The sequence below is a fragment of the Bactrocera dorsalis genome, chromosome 6, assembly GCF_023373825.1.
Source record: "Bactrocera dorsalis isolate Fly_Bdor chromosome 6, ASM2337382v1, whole genome shotgun sequence".
NCBI classification, from domain to species: domain Eukaryota; kingdom Metazoa; phylum Arthropoda; class Insecta; order Diptera; family Tephritidae; genus Bactrocera; species Bactrocera dorsalis.
Genome location: NC_064308.1, coordinates 21,233,984 through 21,255,390, shown reverse-complemented (window position 1 = coordinate 21,255,390; position 21,407 = coordinate 21,233,984). Strand labels below are relative to the sequence as shown.

Below are 21,407 nucleotides of genomic sequence, written 5' to 3'. Positions count from 1 at the left end.
ATATCGAGATGGCGGGGCAAATAGTTGTGGGAACCAGCTCACGCCCCTTTAAACTGTTCCGTTTTAGTTTAACGACTTGTGAGATGTGGATGCTCCGTCCTCGTTATCTGTTGGTTGTTTCCGTTTTGATGGGTTTACTTTTATATTGCAATTTCAGGCAAAGTGACCCGCTTTTCCACAGTTGAAACCTCTTCCTGTTGTATTTACTCGCGGTGCAGCAATTGTCTTCAGAGTCTTCAATATTTCTTCCATCAGCGCCGGTTGTTCCATTTCAACTCTTTGTACTTTGTGTGCTGGTATACTTAGTAGGGAAGCTGTTTCCTGTGTGAGGGCGTGCGAAACCGTTTCAGCAAACGTTCTTTTTGGCAATGCATATGTGGCGCGTTTGGTGTCCACATCACGAATTCCATTTATGAAACATTGAATTTTTACCCTCTCAATGTATTCCACAGGTGCATCTGCATTTGCCAAATGAGCCAGTCGTTCGATTTCAGTTGCGAACTCTTGTAATGACTCGGTCATCTTCTGACCCCTATTTTGCAGTTCGATCTGGTATATTTGTTTCCGGTGCTCACTACCATATCGTCTTTCTATCGCACTCATCAATGCCTCATAGTTGTCCCGTTCACAGTCTGGAATAGTCTGAAGGATTTCTGCCGCAGGTCCTTTCAATGATACAAACAAGGACGCCACTTTGTCCGCTGCATTCCAATTATTGGCCATTGCTGTCTTTTCAAACTGAAGTTTGAAAATTTGAAATGGAATACTTCCATCGAATGTGGGTGCCTTCAATCTTTGATTATTTGTTGATGGTGCAGGGCCATGTAGTTGAAGTTCTCGCACACGATTACTCAGTTGAAGAAATTCTGATCTTAAATTTTCTTCGTCATTTTTTATTGTGCTTAATTCGTCTTCAAATTTTGAAAATTTCTCTTGCACTTGTGTATTTTTTTCTGTAATCTGTTGTACCAAACGCTTTTCTAACTGCGTATTATTTTCAGTTATTTGTTGTGTAAGGCGAGACTCTAACTGTGATGTATTTTCAGCTATTTGCGTTATTTGCTGTGCCAGACGATTTTCTGCCTGCACTGCATTTTCGGCTATTTGCTGTGCCAGACGATTTTCTGTTTGCACTGCATTTTCTGCCATTTGCTGTGCCAGACGATTTTCTGTTTGCACTACATTTTCTGCCATTTGCTTAATAGCCACTAACAACGTGTTCATGTCTACCCTTGATGATGTTCGTTGTTCTTCTACTTTCTCTTCTACCTTTGTAGAAGTTTCTGGCCCAACAAATTCGAACTCGTCCACATTAATTCCATCCGCTTCCATTGCTTCACGTAATTGTGCCTGCAGATCCGCCTTTTGCCCCCTTATCGGCAAATTACGCTCCTCCAGTTCCTTTTTTAATTGCTGAATTCTCAATTCTCCGAATTTAACCATCTTGAATTTGGATTATTTGACAATCCCACTTCTGACACCAATTTTTACGAATTTACTCTTGCTAGTTTACTTTGTTAGGTTCGTATCTCTGGATTGACAAATAAAATCAACACTGTTCAATTTAATTCAACAACTCTTTATTTCACAACTCGTCTACACTATAGCAGTTTACTCTTAGCACTGATTGATTACGTTGGCGCTGCCACGGCTTATATAGCCACGCACTTCTCGCTGATGCCGACGTGTCCTTCTAGAATATTGGGTCTGGAAATTACCAGAACATAATGCTATACGGCGCCAGACGCAAGCAGACAGCCGCGGCGCCAGACTCAGCAATTGTTTAAGTCGACACGCAGACAGTGCGGCGCCAGATGTCTATTGTTTCGACAAGCAGACAGCCGCGGCGCCAGATGTCTACAACAAGACAAATGCTATTCCATATACCTACAGCTATTGTTCATAATAAGGGATGCATATAGCAATACAAATACAACTTAATACTACTTTTTGTAACATTATTATATTTAAAATATGAGTTTTGGGTATGAAGTGGTTATATTTTTCGGTTATCATGCACTCATACTGAAAGAAAATTTGAGTTTTCGTACTGTACTGTATACTTTACACTTTATTACGTAATATTATTATATAATATTATACATCTGGCAACGCTACCAAGTAGACATACGTATTTTTTTCGCTCGTGATATTTTATTATTAATTAAAACAATTTTTGTAAATTAATTAACTCTGACTGACTAAATTAATTGAGTAAAATATCGTGTTGTGAATACATACATTTTTTTAGTTACTAATACTACTGGTAATGTGTCAATCCGATTATCAACATGCCGCCTAAAAAGATAATTGCAAACAACACATGTGGTAGCTGTTCTGAAAACGTGAGAAAAAACACGATTGAGATGCTCTCTAATTTTCTAATTTCCCAAAAAATTTCATGACAATCTTGAGAACTTTAAATCATCTATTAGTGAAAGTATCACCGGGTTAAAAAAATAAGTTAAAGCGCTCGCCAAGCAACATGCAATCACCGATAAAAAATGCACGAGCCTGAGTGACCGTATTACAACTATTGAAAATAATTTATGCTCCTACCAAATCTCATCATCATCACCATCTTCTCCTGAGGACATCATAAAAGAAATTAATGATCGTAAGAAGCGTGAGTCAAAAGTCATCGCTCTTGGAATTTTAGAGTCAACCAAAGCTTCTGGCATCGACCGACTGGAAGATGATAAAGTATCACTCTCAGCTGTATTATCGGGCGACTTATCTGCTAAGTTAACTGGATTCAAAATCCGAAGACGCGAACGTCAGACACCCAACCGTACACGCCCTCTGCTTATAGAGACCCAGTCAGTTGCTGATGCCAGAGAAATCTTTAAACTAAACCAGAGTGAGAGCTCTCAGGTTAGGTTCAAACCAGACCTAACCCCTGCACAACAGACTCACCTTAATGATTTACGCTCTGAATTAAACACTCTCAACAAGAATGGTGACACAAGTAAAACCATCAAGTACATCCATGACATACCGCAGATAGTTAACAAAAATTTTCGCCCGCTCAGTGAAAAGGAAGAATTCGAAGCTCACCTCATTTGTATTACTGAATCATGGTCGAACTAATCGACAGCACTTACACAATTTTTAGGCACGATAGGGATCCAGTTCTGTCCGGTCTGGAACGAGGAGGTGGAGTATTCATCGCAGTCAAACGCCACTTTCAAGCTGAATTAATACAAATTGACCAACATAACCTTGAGCTCGTCTTCGTCAACGTAAAAGGTGCTTCCCATGATATCATTGTTAGCTGTGTCTACATGCCACCTCTCTCAAACTTTGATTCCTATAATAATCTACTCACTCTACTCTCTTATATAAACGATAAATTTAAACATGCTAAACTATTACTTGTAGGCGACTTCAATTTGCCTAGTAGTGTCCCCCGGGCGGACTGTGAAAGGATTCTTCAAGATGGTTTAGCTTTACTTGATTGCACTCAAGTAAACAACACAAGCAACTGTGATAACACTTTTCTGGATCTCTGTTACAGTAATATAGAAATTAGTGTTGATAAAACCCTACCATTTGTTGAGTCTTAATTTTCGACCTAATCTTACATCACCGAGTTCACCTACATACTCCTTCAAGAAAGCCGATTATCATAATCTCAACGTTTTTTATCACCAGGTTAACTGGGTAGGAATGTATGAAACAGACACTATCGACAATGAAATTGCTTGGTTTTATAACAAGCTAGAGGAAGGCATTACCCTATATGTGCCTGTACATAAGAATTATGTCAGTAATTACCCTAATTGGTTCTCTTTTGAGCTTATTAACAGTATTAAGCTCAAAAATGCGGCTCACTCGCAATATAAGAACTCTAATAATCAAAGAGATAACGCTCGCTTCAGCATGTTAAGGCGTGATTGCAAAACTTTAAGTATTGAATGTTACAGAAAATATGTTGACAAAATAGAGAACATGGTTCAGTCCGACACAAGTGCGTTCTGGAAGTTCATCAAGGATAAGAAGTACAATAGTGTGAACATTCCATCCGAGATGTCATGGCTCGATCAATCTGCTACCACTGGTGAATCAATCAGTAACCTGTTTGCCTCATACTTCAAAACAACATTCACTGATGATAACAATAATGATCGAATTAACAAAAATACAATGATCAGTGATCCAAAAACCAACCTCGATAATCTGGAAATCAAATGTGAAGATGTTCTCGAACAATTACTCAAGCTGAACCCTAACAAAGGTGCTGGACCTGACGGTATACCAAATGTTTTCATTAGAAACTGCGCTACTGCGCTCTATGAGCCTATCACTCACATATTCAATAGATCTTTGCAGCTTGACACCTTCCCTAGCGCATGGAAGCTGTCGTATGTCAGTCCAATCTTCAAAAGTGGGCAGAGAACTGATGTTTCCAACTACAGGCCTATATGCATTCAATCCGCGTTGGCAAAACTATTTGAAAAGCTGGTCCTCACTCAACTTACTGCTGCCTTTAAAGATATCATCACGACAAGACAGCACGGATTTACAGGTGGCAGATCAACCACGTCCAATCGTTTCTCTTTCACTAATTTCATACTCAACACTTTGAATGATGGTCTCAAGGTTCACTCCATATATACTGACTTTAGCAAAGCATTTGATCGTGTAAATCACAGAATTCTTGTTTCTAAGCTTCAAGGCTACGGAGTCGACGGCAATGCCTTGGATTGGTTATATTCCTACCTGGTAAACAGATCCCTGCAAGTTGGAGTTGATGGATATTTGTCTGAGGAATATAAGGTTACATCTGGAGTGCCACAGGGATCCCATTTAGGTCCTCTGCTTTTCAACATCTTTGTCAATGATATTGGCAAAAATCTCCTGTCAGAATACCTGCTTTACGCAGATGACCTCAAGATCTACAGAACCATCAAAAATGAGCTAGATGTCCAGCTGCTTCAAGATGACATTGACAAACTCGCAGCTTGGTGTACAAACAACAAACTTGACCTTAACGCAAATAAATGCGCGGTAGTCTCGTACTCACGCTCTCACAGCAATATTGCCACCAGTTATAAACTAAACGGTCACAACCTGCAAGAAGTTCCCGATATGAAAGACCTGGGCATCATGATAGACAACAAACTCACTTACTCGAAGCATATAGACAAGATCACACTCCAAGCTTTCAAGGTTCTTGGATTAATCACGAGAACAGGCAGAGATTTTCGCAATCCCTACACATTGATTTGTCTATTTCGCCAACTAGTTCTACCCATACTTGAGTACGGCACTGTAGTCTGGTCTCCTCACACTGATGTCTCAATCAACAGATTGGAGAAGGTCCAAAATAAATTCTGTAAGTCTCTATCCTATCATACAACCTTGAGGTCGCAGGTACTCTCCACTGACGATATACGTTCACGCTATAAAATCAACAGCCTAGCTACACGTCGTCAAGGTTGTTAACAACCTAATTGATGCCCCAGAGATTCTTGGTAGTTTTGAGTTTGCTCCTACGGCATTCTCACTGAGACAATCACGGAAACTTAAAACAACAAAGACACAGAAAAACTACGTCTTCCATGGACCTCACAACAGGATTGCTAACAATGTAAATTCACTTCACCAGAACATCGATTTCTATGGAGGCTCCCTCAGTTCGTTCATCAATAGTATAAAGGACAAACTCTTTCCATACCATTAATGTGATCACTGTAATACAATAGCCCTTAGTATTATATATTTTTTCTCTTTTTTTCTTTTACTTATAAAATTAACTGCTGTATATTGCCGATTGGCGTTAATTTAATAAATAGATAAATATTACTTATACATATGTATATATAATATTATTATATAATATTACTAATACATGTATATAATATTACTTATTTGCTTAATAATTTTAAAAAAGAAAATATCCATATGCATGAATAGAGGAATTTTTGCGAAAAAGAGGAATTTCAGCGAATTGCCTTATCATCACATGGCAGCGCTCCATTTCGTCGTAATTTTTTGTAAACAAATGTAAAATGTGATTTAAAAAAAAAAAATAATTTTTTAGGTAAAAAACCTGCTAAAAGTGTAAAATGTAGATTTATTTAAAAGATTATAGTGCAATTCAATTAATTTGAAGTGAAAAATGTGAAAAAGTGTGTTTAATGTGGTGAAATAGCTCCTTGAAATGGTCCAATTTTGCGAATTTTTGAAATTTAACGCCGAATATCTCCTAAACTAAGCGTGGACCCTATAACCCCTTATGTTTTTTAATCAGGAGGACATCCTCTTTCCAAAGGTACCTTAAAATCGCGGCGCCAAAGAAATCGGAATTGTGCCCCGGGATTTATCAAGATAATGAAAATTTTGCAAGATTTTACATTACTTTCTTCTTTACTGGCGTAGACACCGCTTACGCGATTATAGCCGAGTTAACAGCGCGCCAGTCGTTTCTTCTTTTCGCTACTTGGCGCCAATTGGATATTCCAAGCGAAGTCAGGTCCTTCTCCACTGGGTCCTTCCAACGGAGTGGATGTCTTCCTCTTCCTCTGCCTCCCCCGGCGGGTACTGCGTCGAATACTTTCAGAGCTGGAGTGTTTTCGTCCATTCGGAGAACATGACCTAGCCAGCGTTGTCGCTGTCATCGCATATCTCGTACAGCTCACCGTTCCACCGAATACGATATTCGCGTAGCCAACGCGCAAAGGACCATAAATCTTTCGTAGAACCTTTCTCTCGAAAACTCGCAACGCCGACTCATCAGTTGTCGTCCAAGCCTCTGCACCATATAGCAGGACGAGAATTATGAGTGACTTCTAGAGTTTGGTTTTTGTTCGTCGAGAGAGGACTTTGCTTCTCAATTGCCTACTCAGTCCAAAGTAGCACCTGTTGGCAAGAGTTATCCTGCGTTGAATTTCCAGGCTGACATTGTTGGTGGCGTTTATGCTGGTTCCCAAATATACGAAACTATCTACATACAATTTCAAAGTTATGACTGTCAATAGTGACGTGAGAGCCAAGTCGTGATTGCGACGACTGTTTGTTTGATGACAGGAGATATTTCGTCTTGCCCTCGTTCACTGCCAGACTCGTTTGCATTGCTTCTTTGTCCAGTCTGGAGAAAGCAGAACTAAAGGCGAGGGTGTTGAGGCCGATGGAAGGGATCCGTCGCCCCGGGCGCAACGTCTTGGGGGCGTCAAAACGATCTTCGCTGTTTTTTAATATTCAGAAAAATACTGTGCCAAAAGTGTACAAGATATAGGGCGAAAATGGGTTTTTTCTATGGCTTTTAATAAGATGTCTTGTAAATTTACTATCAATTTCCTCAAAAACCGTATTGTGAAAATTTTGGAACTTCAGAATTTGCGTTGCTTCTAGTTCCCAAATTTTATATACTTAATACAGAAGATATTTTGTAAAATCCGCTTTTGTTCGAACCACCTCATGAAACTTGTGGGTAGGTAGATAAAGGGGGCGGCAGAACATCCTTGGCCCCGGGCGCCCGAAGTTGTAGCTACGCCGCTGCCTGTGAGACGTGTTATCAAAGGCACCTTCGATGTCTAAGAACGCGTAAAGCACCATCTCCCATTCTCCAGTGAACTCTGATGTGCTGAACACAATGACCGCAACAGACTGCAAACGACAAATATTAAAATACACACGTTCTTATGGACACAGTTATTTTGGCAGCTGCACGACTACACGACTGCACGCCGACAGTTGTCGCTCTCGCTAACTTCAATATATTCTTATATTTGCCAACGACAGTAGAGCTGACAGTAGAATTGAAATAAAAGCATAAAATAGCTCTATTACATCATTTGTAATAAGAATTGATAATGTAAAACAAATAAATTTACCTATTTACTTATTTTTTGCATAAAAAATTTCACTTTGAACAAAATATTAAAATTTCGTTTAAGTGCAAGGTATTGTATGGCCACAACGAAATTGTGTACATGCAAAATGGACAGCTGTGTTGTCTTGTGTACATGCGGGCCATTGTTATGTTGCTGCCTTCTCACAAATGTTCATGTAGTAGGATTCACAACGCCATTTTCAGTTCACTGTCGTGCTGCTGCAGTCTGTCGCGGTCATTGTGTCCAGCACATCAGAGGTTAGCTGGTACAGAGCAGTACTGGTAGATCTGCCCGCTCTGTAGGCATGCTTAGTCGCATGCAGGGGTGCTCTCTTCAACGCTTTCGTCCTTATTTTATGGTCCACGATCTCCTCCATGGTTTTTAGTAGGAAAGCAGTTAGGCTGATTGGCCTGAAAGATTTCGCCAATCAGTAGTCTTTCCTTCCTACCTTGGATATGAAGATCACCTTCGCTGTCCTCCATACTTCGGGAATGTACGCCATTGCGAGGCTTTCTCTCAGCGACCGAACCAGGTGAGGCAGTAAAAACTGTAGTAACTGTTGTAGCAGCGCAGGAAAGATGCCATTCACTCCCGGAGACAAATTGCTCCGTGGCTCTGTCCTCTGCGTAAATGTCCATAATCTCTTTTAATTGCTATTACTGTCATTTGTGCCTCTGGTCAGAGCTTTATGAAGGCGGGCCGCTTCTGGTGTAGAGGTGACATTCTCGCAGAATCTCTTGAAGCTTGCCGGCTTTGCAGACCTAATCTCCTTATTGTATAAGGTGAGATAACCCCTGTCTTCTTCCCAGCCCCTCGTACGTTTCGCTTTGTTAAATAGGCTACGTACTTTTTTTCGGAGGTCTGCTAGCTTCCTTGACCACCAGGGACCGTTTTGTCTGTCTGTGGGCACTTTTAGGGGGCAACTGCCATGATAAGCGTTAATAACAGACCTGTTCAGCTCATATAGCCTTCTCTCCAATTCAGGGCCTGAAACGCTATTATCAGTCTGTCCCTCCCTGCTCAGTTCTCACTTAGTATATCCCTGAAGGCATCCCAGTTCACCTTGGGATGAGGGTTGCGTCTAGGGGGGAGTTGTCTGACCTCTATCCTTAGCGTAAACCTTACAATCCTATGGTCTGACAACGAGAGCTCCGTCGAGACTGTCCATTGTGAGACCAATCCGTTCGCAGGCTCTTTGCTCATGGTGATGTCTAACACTTCTCTCCTGCTTATAGTTATGAATGTGGGTTCACACCCTATATTCTATACCGCTAAGTTACTTCCTACTATGTACTCTAAAAAAAGACTCACCTCTTACGTTGCAGTTTGTACTGCCCCATTTCATATGGTGGGCGTTTGCGTCGCAGCCAATAGATAGGGGAAGCCTGTGCCTTCTGCAATGCTCCACCACCTCCGGGGGTGCCGTGGATGCCTCCCCTGGGAAGTAGGCTGAAGCCAGGACGAAGTCCTTGCCCTTTCAGTCCCAGGCTTGCACCGCCACCAGATTTTGTGTCAGGAACTCTGAAATGCAGCATAATTTAATGTTATTCCTGAGAACTATGCAAGTTCTAGGTCTCTCGCTAGAGAGATCCCAGATTACCTTATTTGACTTGAGGCCTTTAACCTATGCCCAGTTTCTCCGCTGTGAACCTGCTCGTTATGAAGGCTGAAGCTGCCGCCGCATGATGCAGGTTCACCTGGGCGATTTCCGTATTGACGACCATTATAGTAATGATTCGTGGAAGGGCAGATTCTATTCCCGCCGTCAATCGCGCTGCCGTCCAGTGGGTCTCCTAGCCCCTCGAGGAGTTCCTGCGTGGAGGGTAGCTCTGCTCTCTGACCGCAGGAACTAGCATTGGGGACGTCGGTGGTCGCCGTTGGCATTGCCTGTCCAGTCCTGCTTCCGCTGGGCTGATTCGCCACCTCGTCCACCTGCATTGCTACTACCTCCGGGGCTACCACAGTCACTACCTGTTTTCGATACCCCTGCTTTGTTGAGTCGCAGCCTTTTCTGCTCCCTTGCTCCCAGTGGCTGCGGGCTTGTGGGGCCGCATGACCACCGTGCTGAACCTGTAGTACAGGCGGAAGCTCGCTGCCTGGACGTACTTGTACGACTCGTCGTCAATGTACAAGTACAGTCTCCAACCTTTCATGTTTCCTATTTCCTCCACTTATGCCGATGCGCCAGGACGAAATACTGAGGCCCATGTTCTGATTCTTCGCCAGACCTAAGGCGAACTCATAGGGCTTATCCCCGCATCGGGGGAGGAACATTGTCATGCTGTGCATGGTTGGCAAGTCTTCCGCCCTTCTCGCGCAGAGGACGGGACCCTTGCAGCCTTCCAGCTTTGGGACGAACTCCCGCAGCCATTTGGCGGACGTCTCGTTCTTGGAGTTCACTTGCAGCATATCTCCTTTTAATTCCAACCCCAAGAAGGACGCCGCATATTCATTCCCTCTGAATATCTCTTCCATGAGGAGGTCCTGGAGCACGGTAAGCTCCTCCGATTTAAGCGACTCCGCCGGGTAGTTTTGGGAAGCCGGTGCGGATGGTGGGCCTCCCGCTGCCTTTATGTTGCTGCCCCTCAATCTTTTGGAGCTGGGGGGCTCCTGCGGCGTGGTCTGGCCGCTCTTCCGCTTCGCGGTTTGAGCATACGTGTCCGAGGGCGCTACCTTTCCATTGCCACGCCTTGCGGTCAAGGTTGCACTGACCGGGCCACGATTGCTGGTTTCGCTGCCTTGCGCGTGAGCTGACACGGTCCTTTTTTTTGTTTCAATATCTTTTTATTTATTGAATCTGCTTTTTGTTTTAAAAGCCTAACAATAAGTTATAAACATCTTAAATGTATTTAAAAACTAGACACTCACAAGCAAGTGATTGAGCTGTTTTGGTGATACATTGCTCCTCAGTACGCGGGCATATCCAATGTACCCAATCATTAGCCAAAGGGTTTGGGTGATCACGGAGTTTAGATATATATTTAATTCTGCTGCCTTCTACTTCTTTCCTTACCATAGAAATACCAAGGTCTTTATGGATATTTTTATTACGCATGTTCCATGGCGAACACGTGGTTGATCTAAGCATTTTTGATTGGAACCTTTGTATTATGTCTATTAGTTGCACAGGTTGTACCCCACAGTTGAATGCCATACATCCAAATCGGCTTTATGGCCGCATTATATAAAAGCACTTTGTTGTCTAGGCTAAGTTTGGAGTTTTTATTTAATAGCCAATTTAAATTTGCAGCTCTTATCTTTATGCAAGTTATTTTACTAGATTTATGTTTTCTCCACGTAAGTCTTCTATCTAGGTGAACACCAAGATAATTTACTTCATTCGCTTGGGGTACTAAAATATTATTTATTTTTACTGCCGGACACATTTTTGGTCTAGGCGAAAATGTAACATGCTTACACTTTTGTTCATTTACCTTTATACGCCAGTTGGCTAGCCATTCTTCGACAAACTTTAAGTGCTCGGCTAATATTCTTGATGCTATTATGTGGCATTTGTTACGGCTCACTATAGCTGTGTCGTCCGCAAAAGTAGAAGTTAATACATTGTTAGCTGTTGGAAGATCTGCTGTATATATGATGTATAGTGTTGGGCCTAAAACACTGCCCTGGGGTACACCAGCCCTTACCTGTCTTTCATCAGATATTAAACCTCCCACTTTTACCATAAATTTTCCATTTTTTAAATAAGATTCCAATGTTTTATACAATTCTGAAGGTAGAATATTTTTAATCTTATATAAAAGGCCCTTATGTCATACCTTACCAAACGCCTGAGCCACGTCTAGAAATATAGATGAGCAGTACTCTCTGTGCTCAAATGCTTTTGTTATTTCGTTAGTAATTATATTTACTTGCTCTACCGTGGTATGTTTTTCACGAAACCCGAATTTGTGCGTTGGTATTATATTATTTTTGTGGAGGAAAGGAGACATCTTTGATAGTAACACTTTTTCAAATATTTTAGGTAGACAGGGTAAAAGACCGATGGGTCTGTATGAAGACAGCTGTGTTAAGCCTTTCCCAGGTTTGTCTTTCAAGATAATCTGCGACTTTTTCCAGAATTAGGATAGTATCCGAGATTAAGAATTGCATTGAAGAGCAAAGAGAGCACCTTTACGGCAATATTTGGTAACTCAATTAGCATTTTTGGGGTAATATTATCATGTCCTGGTGATTTTTTGGGGTTAAGTTCTTTTATTATTCTAGTAACTTCAGAAGTAGAAGTCCTAATAGACACATGCGACTCGTTTGCGGTATTGGGCAAGGTTGGCAGCTCAAAGTTGTTCTTTGGGCAATTGGGTTGAAATACCTTTTCTAGGTGATTTGCAAAGCAATTTGCCTTATCTTCATCACTACGTGCCCAATTACCATTCAACTGTCTTAGAGGTATGTTGGAATCTACTGGTGGCTTGAAAGACTTTTGGGCTTTCCAAAGAGAGTTTTGCTTGCGAGAATTTGGACACAGTTTCTTTAATTAATTTTCAGTGTTATGTTTAACTTTGTTAGTACAGGAGAATGATCAGATGATAAGTCTGTACATGTATCAGCTGTCATAAGCGATCTATCTATATTTTTGACTACAGCAAAATCTATTAAGTCTGGTATTTTTCTTTTATCACTGGGCCAGTATGTCAGCTTACCAGGAGATATTAGATCCAGCTTATTATGCTTATTCATAATAGTGTAGTACAACTGTCGTCCTTTCGGATTAATAAAACGTGAACGCGTAATAATACGTGTGTTTTGCGTTGTAATCTCTACTTGCTAAAAATTTTTGACCTAGTGTTCCAAAAAAGTCTTTAAATTCGATTTCTGTAATTTTAAAACGAGGTGGACAGTATATAGCAGTAAGGTTTAAGTCATAACCCCGATTTTTGAGTGAAATTGTTGTAGCTTGTAACTGTGTAGTGGTTTAAACGATTTCTAATCAACACTGCCGTGCCACCATGCACTTTTCCATCTGGATGATTTGTGACATAGACTCTAAATCCCGGAATTATTTTTATTTGTTAAATGAGTTTCTGATATAAGCATTACATCAATATTCTTTTCAGCCAGAAATATGATAATCTTTCACTTATGTTGGTTAACACCGTTAGCATTCCATATACAGATATTTAGTAAGCTCATTTTTTACTTAATAAATTTTGCAGCATTTGATTTAGTGATTGTATTAAATCTTGGAACATGTTTTGCATGCTAGACATAAATTGTGTTATACACTGTGTAAGATTTCGAAGTGGGATGTAAATCACCATATACCACACAAACACTGCGTAGAGTGCAATATGATTTAGTATGCCCATATTCTTGGCAGTTAGTACATTGTACCGGACCGTTTCTTTTATGTGGTTCTTCCACAGTTACTCTGCGATGCAGCAAATATTTCAGATTGTACATAGGATGGGTCTCATTTTTTTTTAGTTGATTCGAATTCGGCAACAATTCAATTTTAAACATTGGCTGTGGTACTTTGTTTCTATTAAATATATTTACAACTGTTTTAATTCCAAAACAACATTCTTCCAATGTTTCTTTCACTTCACTAGAATCTACAACGGACTCTATACCCTTGATTACAACAACTAGGCCCTTAAGGCTCTTCAGTTGATACGAATAATAATTTTTGTTTTTATTCGACAAAAATTTAACGATTTCCATGAAACTTCTCTTCGTCTATATTGCCTTTTTTCAAAGGCACTATATGAAAATTGTTAGTGCCAACAATTTCACTTAAATTCGCAACAAGAGTATTACTGCTACGCTCGCGCAAATATATTGGAGGTGGTTTGGCATTAACGACTGTGGTGGTACCCTCGTCGGTATCGTCGTCTGAACCATTGCTTAGTATGGCAAATCTGTTGCCATTTAAAACTTCCGTTTTATTTTTATTTGGTGTGCTGCCTTGAAATTTTTTAGGATTGACCGCTGATTTAGAAGGACTTAATTTCCTTTTTATATTGACGTAGCGGTCAATGCCTGTTTGTACAGACGGTCCTTTTTTTGTTGGTACACTCACCTTGCTTTGTGATTTTCTTCGTTGCCTGCGCGTTTCCTGGTATCTGCAGGCTGGTTGGTTTCAGGGCATTTGTTGTTGCCCTATTGTTGTTTTCGGCTGCTACTGCTGACTGCGTTCTTTGCTTCGATTCCTTTTCAGCTGATCGCCGCGATGACTCATCATCGCCGTTACACTTTTTATAGCCAATAGTTGTGGTTGTTGTTGGGTCGACAAGCTGAAGTAGGCATTTAAGGAATGCCTACGGCCTTGCTGATGAGGCTGCGAAGCACTCATTATTGTTTGTTTTATTTTTTTTTTTGCTTTCACTTGTTGATTCGTGCACTAATTGTTTATGTATATTATTAGTAATTTGTGTGCACTGTTAATGTTTGTTTACAATTTACAAATTATTTTTGTTTTACTTTTTGTTTGGTTTTATGATTAATTTTTGTTTTTTGTAAAGATTGAATTCACGGAGCGAGTTAAATAAAACGTCCGTACTCTTTGAACACTCTCTCCGATATTGCCACGCTCCTTTGCTGGCGATACGTTGCTCCCTTTGCTCCTACTTCTTGCCATAGCCTCTGCTACCTCGGGAGTCTTCCCATCCCGGAGGTAACGCAGCTATAATTTCAGGCTGGCACCGTTCATATCCTTCCTGTGCGGGTCATGACATCCGCCGGGTTTGCCAGCTCCTGGGAGAGGGCGTTGCCCACCTCTTCTGTGCCTCCTCCTCCTTCTACGAGCACCGTCGGGCTCTGCCCGATGTGACTCACACGAGTCCGACCCGCTACGCCTTCTGGCATGGGTCTTGGCGGCGCTCGTAGCTGCCTTAGCGCCAATAGGATCTTTCACCAAGCTAGCGCCGATGCTTGAGGGCATGTCGTCGTCATCCTCCCTGGCAGGCTCCTCAAACAGCGCCCGCTCCTCTGATGAGAGAGCGTCAAGGAAGCTAAACTTCCGCCTAGCTCCTTGACCCCCCCTTGCCTGCCACTGCGCCGATCTCCTTCTCATTATCCGTGGCCGTTGTCCTTTGTTGTTGCTTCGTTGTCGAGTTGGTTGGTGTGGTTGTTGTGTTTGTTTGTTTATTTGTGTTAATCTTGTCCGTAGGACCTTTGCCTCTACAAGGTGAGCTGTCGGGTCTATTATTTTAACGGGGAACTAGGGGGTCCGCCACGCAAGAGCCCCTTGACGCGGGAAGGGCACAGTTACTCCCCAATTCGCCCCAGTGTTGGGGAGGCTTCGTTATAATACAGCCGAATTTACCTCCTGGCTGCAAATCATCCAATGGGCACGGGAATCGCATAACATCGTGGATTAGAAGGTGGTAGCTATTGGTTGGCGCACGCATGTGGCACCCGACATCCTGCCTGGGCAGTGCCTATCAGCACCATCCACACCGGTTGGGGAATGCCAATTATGCCTTGCGTCTAAGCCCCTGCACCGCTTCAAGGTGCCTACCATTCGCAGAGTGGGAATATCGTCGATGTGTTAGCCGACGAATACTAAAAGACGGCGCATCATTTTCACCGATGAGGAAGTTGCTCTTAATTCATTGGCCCTGATATAATAAACATGCTGATGCTGAAACTTCAAAGCTCGACAGGAGTAAGCTACCTCACCAGGGTCCTCAACTTGTCGCTGACCACTCTTCAAACACCCGATGTGTGGAAAGTCGTAAGAGTGGTCCCACTACGGAAACCAGGAAAACCTGCTTACAAAGGGGAGTCCTGTCGTCCGATAAGTCTCCTCTTCCCAGTAGTGAAAACTCTTGAGGCCAGTATCACTACAACACTTAGCGTTATAAACGTCCAAATAGTTCGTGGCCTTAACCAGAAACCACCCTGTGATAGAGTGATCCTGTAGCGTTGGACTTGTCAAAAGCCTTTGACACAGTGAGTCACACAGCGCTACTGCAGGATATTGAAAAAACTACGCTACCTCCAGGACTGAAGATGAACTGCCTGAGAAGAATTAAAGAAGGGGTTCAGAAGGGTGGTGTCCTCTTCACGCTATTGTTTAACTTCTATATCTCGGAACTCTCACAGCAACCAGAAGGAGCTTCCATAACCTCGTACGCAAAGGTAAAAGGCTGTCTTTCCGACATTTCTCGCTTACTCTCTGCACGGAACTTAACACTTTCCCCCACCAAATCCACAACGACCACATTTACAAACTGGATGAAGAAATACAGACTTAACCTTAATATTTCTGTCGATGGCGTCAAAATTCCGACTGTAAAAAATCCTTAGAGTTAAGGTGTAATTTTTGATAGTCTATGCTCATTCACTCCTCATACGACCGCGATTATCGTCAAAGTACAGAGCCTCAACAAAATCCACAAGTCGCTAGCCGGCAGCATATGGGGAAAAGACAAAGAAACGTTGTTGGCAACTTACAAGGTAATTGGCTGGTCTCTCCTCAATTACGCGGCACCAATATGATCGCCTGAATGCAGTGGCACGCAGATGAGGAAACTTCAGACCTGTCAGAACACTGCACTCCGGACCACGAGAGGATGCCTCTTTATGTCTCCCATCGAACTCCTGCGTAGTGAGATGCTTATGCTTCCAGTTAAGGAGCACAATGAACTTCTCTACAAGCAGTTCCTCCTAGGATGTTTTCGCAGAAATCACTCCTGCAGCTACCTGCTTGGAGCGGAACCGCCTCCTAGGAACATCAAAAGGTCTTTCCTCAATAATAAATTTATTCATATTTAACTACAAATGTTCGTTAAAGGTTGACAATTTTTAATAATCTATAAACCCCAATGTTACAGATTTGTAAACGGTAATACCCCAAAAGTTGAAGTTTGACAACACTTCAACCGAAACTTTTTGTGACGGGTTGAGTTAGACACTGTAATACCGAATTTCTAAAATTCAACTATAATGCAGTTAAAAAGAGTTATACAAAAGTTATTAAATAATTTATGCATGTAAAACACTGATGGCGGCAAGCGCAAGAAGCGTCTACAACAAAAATCTGCCAATAATTAAAATACACATGTTCTTAACGACAGCATGACTTTGAGACATCAGGCTTACAGTTGTCGCTGTCGCTAAATTAAAACCATTCTACTGTGCCGACGACAATGCTCAGCGGTCGTGTTGCCCTCTAACATGTGGACTTTAAAGTTATTCAAAGCTTTTAACGTTATTTTACCAACAGAACCATAAAATAGCTCTGTTATATTATTTGTAGTAACAATTGATAATTTGAAACAAATGAATTTACCTATTTACTTATTTTTTGTACAAAAAGATTCACTTTGAACAAAATATTAAGATTTCATTCAAGTGAACAGTTTTAATACAGCAACAAGGAACCAACACCAGCTGTTTGATATGTCGCTGCCGTCTTCAAAATAGAAGAGCAAGTGGAAAGTGGAGTAATTGTGGAGCGTTTAAAATATGAATGTAAAAATATTTACATCATAAATCGAAGAAACACGCACTTAAAATTTTCGAACTTTAAATACAAAACTGTAAACAACTACATATCTGCGGTTGCTAAAAATTTCTCCGTACGAGCTACCGATTTCAAGGGATGCTATTTTAAGATTTACCCTAAAAGATATATCGGAATGAAGGAAGTTTTCTGCAAAACAAATTCTTTACTTGCGTAGACACACCAATGGGAGATTTCAAGCGAAGCTACGTCTTTCTGCACCGGGTCTTTCCAACGGAGTGGAGGTTTTGCTTTTCCTCTGCTTCCACCTACTGCGTCAAAACCTTTCAGAGTTGAAATGTATTCGTCCATTCGGACGATATCACCTAGCCAGCGTAGCCGCGTATATTTTAATTTGCTGAACTATGACAATGTGTAGAATTTTTGAGCATTACGACTTTCGTCCATCTTGTCAAGCTCTTCGGACTCGCGCATTTCGGCCTCTCCCTTTTTTTGTCTGCAAATGCGTTTCGCTTTCCTCTTCAACTCCATCTATCCCATCCCGCACGTGTTGTGGTCGATTGTTACCTTGCGAGGTAGGCAGTCGGTTTTCTCTCCACTACGACACGGCACTGCTCATCGCACCAGCTGTTTTTCTGCGTTTTCCGAAAACCAATGGTTTCCGTTGCAGCTGTGCGTAAGGAGCTTGAAATGCTGTGCAAAAACATATTCCATCAAAAAACGATAAACTTAACATTGGGAATATCTTACTGTAGACCTTGCCGGAAATCGCGCTGCAACGTATTTGAGTGACATAAAATTTACGTTACCTCTCAGAATGCTATCCTATTGTTTTAATTTTCAGCATGTCTTCAAGCAAGCCATAAGTTCAAAAAAGGGTGATTTGTAGTTTAAATTTTGACTTCGAATGAGCAATAGCTTGTACCATCATTTTCAAATTTAGATGTTAAGTCAAAACCTTAATCCCTTCTGTTTTTATAACAGCAATGAAGTTTTCAACGCATCGAATAGTCTATTATAATATAATAGTATTTAATTTATAGTTGAAGCTTTTGAATACGATTCTTTCAAATTCAAATTGTGCGTTTAAGTTGAAATAAATAGGATACTTATCTGACTTTGAATCCTACCCTAAATTTGGTGTGAGCTGATACGGACTGCTGCCGATTTCGAATATATATGCACATATGTACGTAATAATAGGTGTGAGTTTAGCTGGTACAGTTTTTTCGTCAAATGCTGTTGAACCTGTTACTTTTTATACCGTTATATTTTTACGATGAAGGCGAATGAGCGACCGTACCAACAACGTGCATTACTATTTTGCTATTGAGTGACAAGTTATCATTGCTTCATTAAATTGGGTTGGACAATAAAAGAGGTATTTCATTTTACATTGTAATAATTGCAATTGATCAATATATCATGAGTCGTAAGAGCCACTGCACCGATTTAGAGCGTCGATTGGTAAAAAAAATTGTGTGATAAACAAAAAACCTACCAGATTCTTGCAAATATGTTAGGGCGGTGGGAAAACTTTTTTGCTAATGCTCAAAAAATGGAAAGAAGACTGGTGGTTGTCTGATTAAAACTTGTCTGGATCAATGAACGCCCTATACTTTTTAGACTACACGACAAATTGCAGTTAGACTGACCGAGCGATTCTGTACTGTGATACAGTCACAAGTCTCTAAAATAGAGATTTTAAATTAGAGACAATTTTTGTAAGTTGAGACGATTTTTCAATTCAGTACGTGACAGTCACAAAAATCTCCTCATTTCATTATTTAGAGATAGCAACATAATTGTCAATAAAAATAAATATATGTTGACTTTGTTTCAGAATATCTACGAAATTTATGAGAAATTGATTATTTTTGACTTTTTCGCGTTTCAGTTGCTTACAAAAAACAACAATCGATTAATATCTGTGATGATCTCTATTCAGTTTATTCAAAATGCAAACAAGAGTTCCTTTTAGTTTTGTGTCAATTTCTCATAAATTTGTGACAACATTTTGTGACTAATGCTAGAGCCTTTAGTGAATAGTAACTAGTCACAAATACAGACTTTACCTCAAATAGTGACCAGGGAGCTGCAACGAGTATGATTAAATCAAGTCAATTCCTTTCATCATAGACAACATTGTTGATCACTTCGAGTACCCGGCAGGGTCAACTAATTTGATGCAACATGAACGATCTGTTCTTCGGCAATCACAATCGGGTAACGGGTATGGCTGGCTTCGGTTCCAATCGTATCATGTCAGTTCATAGCGTTGCGACGATTGTTTGAATCGATGTGACACTTCGGGTAAACTATAAGTAAATCTACGAGTAATTCTATGAGTACAGCAAGCAACAACAATTTCTGATGAATTGATTTAAATCATGTGAGACAAAAAATGTATCAGCTTTGAAAATGTGCACATGTTACAAATTTTCGATGCGTATGCAATGGAAATTCCATCGAGTACGTACATACATATATAATGTATATGTACATACATTTGTTGTATGTATCTACCGGATGGAATTTCCATTATACATATAACATATGTATATACATACATACATGTATATACAAACATATGTATTTGAAATAGAACAGAAGTGCACGAGTAAATCAGTGTTTAGGGGATGCTATTGAAACCGGACGATATCGATCATTTCAATCATTGAAGCATGATATGCTGAACACAATGCTGGCGACAGACCGCACACGACAACTGTCAAATATTAAAATACACACGTTCCTATGGACACTGTTATTTTGACAACTGCACGACTACACGGCTGCAGGCTGACAGCTGTCGTTCGCGCTAACTTCAATATATTCTTATATTTGCTAACGACAGTAGAGCTGACAGTAGAATGGGAGATAGAGAGATGAGGTAGAGTGGTGATGCCACTAATATGTAAAATGTAAAACTATTCACAGCTCTAACAAACTTGACGTTATTTTACAAATAAAAGCGTAAAATAGCTCCATTATATCATTTGTAATAACAATTGATAATTTAAAACAAAAATATATACCTATTTACTTATTTTTTGCATAAATAATTTCACTTTGAACAAAATATTAAAATTTCATTGAAGTTCAAGGTATTAGTATGGCCACAACGAAATTGTGTACATGCAAAATGGAGAGCTGTGTTATCTTGTGTGCATGCGTTCATGTAGTAGGATGCACAACGTCATTTTCAGTTCACTGTAGTGCTGCTGCAGTCTGTCGCTGTCATTGTGTTTAGCACTTGAGTTTGCATCACTTCGGGTATTTTCTGTTGATGCGAACGTTCGTTAACAAATCAAGTATAAGCTGATCGCTAGTGATTCAAAGTTGTTCTCTATCGATGATTTGAAGACAAACGGTTCGCTTCGTGTACATGAGCTTAACTGACAGAATCAGAAAGAGTAAAGGATCAATACCCGATTATGAACAAAAATTTATTACTCGTTGCAGTTATTAAGGATTAATATTTATGCAAATGAATATAAAAGCACTGTCCGCCGGCGGTAATGCATTTGATTGTAGATAACAAAGACAATTAAACTTGAGGGCGAAAACATAATGTCGGGTTGTTTGTCCTGAAAGGGCATTCGTCTTCTATTTTGGGTAAATGTCATAATGACCGCCTTTGAGTACAGAGATATTTTGCAAAACGTTATGCTACCTTATGGTAAAGAAAACATCCCGCTGAGATTGTGTTATTAAAAATATAACGGTTAGTATCTGAGTGGTTCGAGGATGTAAATGTGACCTTCATGTAATGACCTAGTTAATGCCCTGATCTAACCCCAATTGAGAACTGGAGTAACCTTAAGGAGAACTGGAGTAACCTTAAGAGAAGATGGATGAATTCAATTCATGCAGAAGCGCAATGGAAAACTGAAGAAAAGTCACGGGCGATATACAGGTTATTAAAAATCTGTGAACGGAATAAAAGATAACTTGAATTTATTGTTTTTATTCAAAAAATATTTATTTTACGCCTATTATTTGGCCAATGTAATAGTTTAAAAAAAACTTCAGTTTTAATATTCGAAATGAAAGTTTTACGACATATTTAGGTTTAATTAAGTAAAACAGATATAACTAAAACAAAGTTGTTTGAATTGGGTATTTCAAATTTATTA

The 21,407-nt window shown here is 40.4% G+C and overlaps 1 protein-coding gene and 1 pseudogene across 2 annotated transcripts in view; both read left to right on the top strand.

Moving 5' to 3' along the window:
• LOC105224496 (plexin-B) overlaps positions 1-21,407 on the top strand; it is a 63,484-nt gene that overhangs the window by 6,778 nt on the left and 35,299 nt on the right. The gene's annotated exons all lie outside the window — the stretch shown is intronic.
• LOC125779438 (uncharacterized) lies at positions 8,264-20,727 on the top strand (annotated as a pseudogene).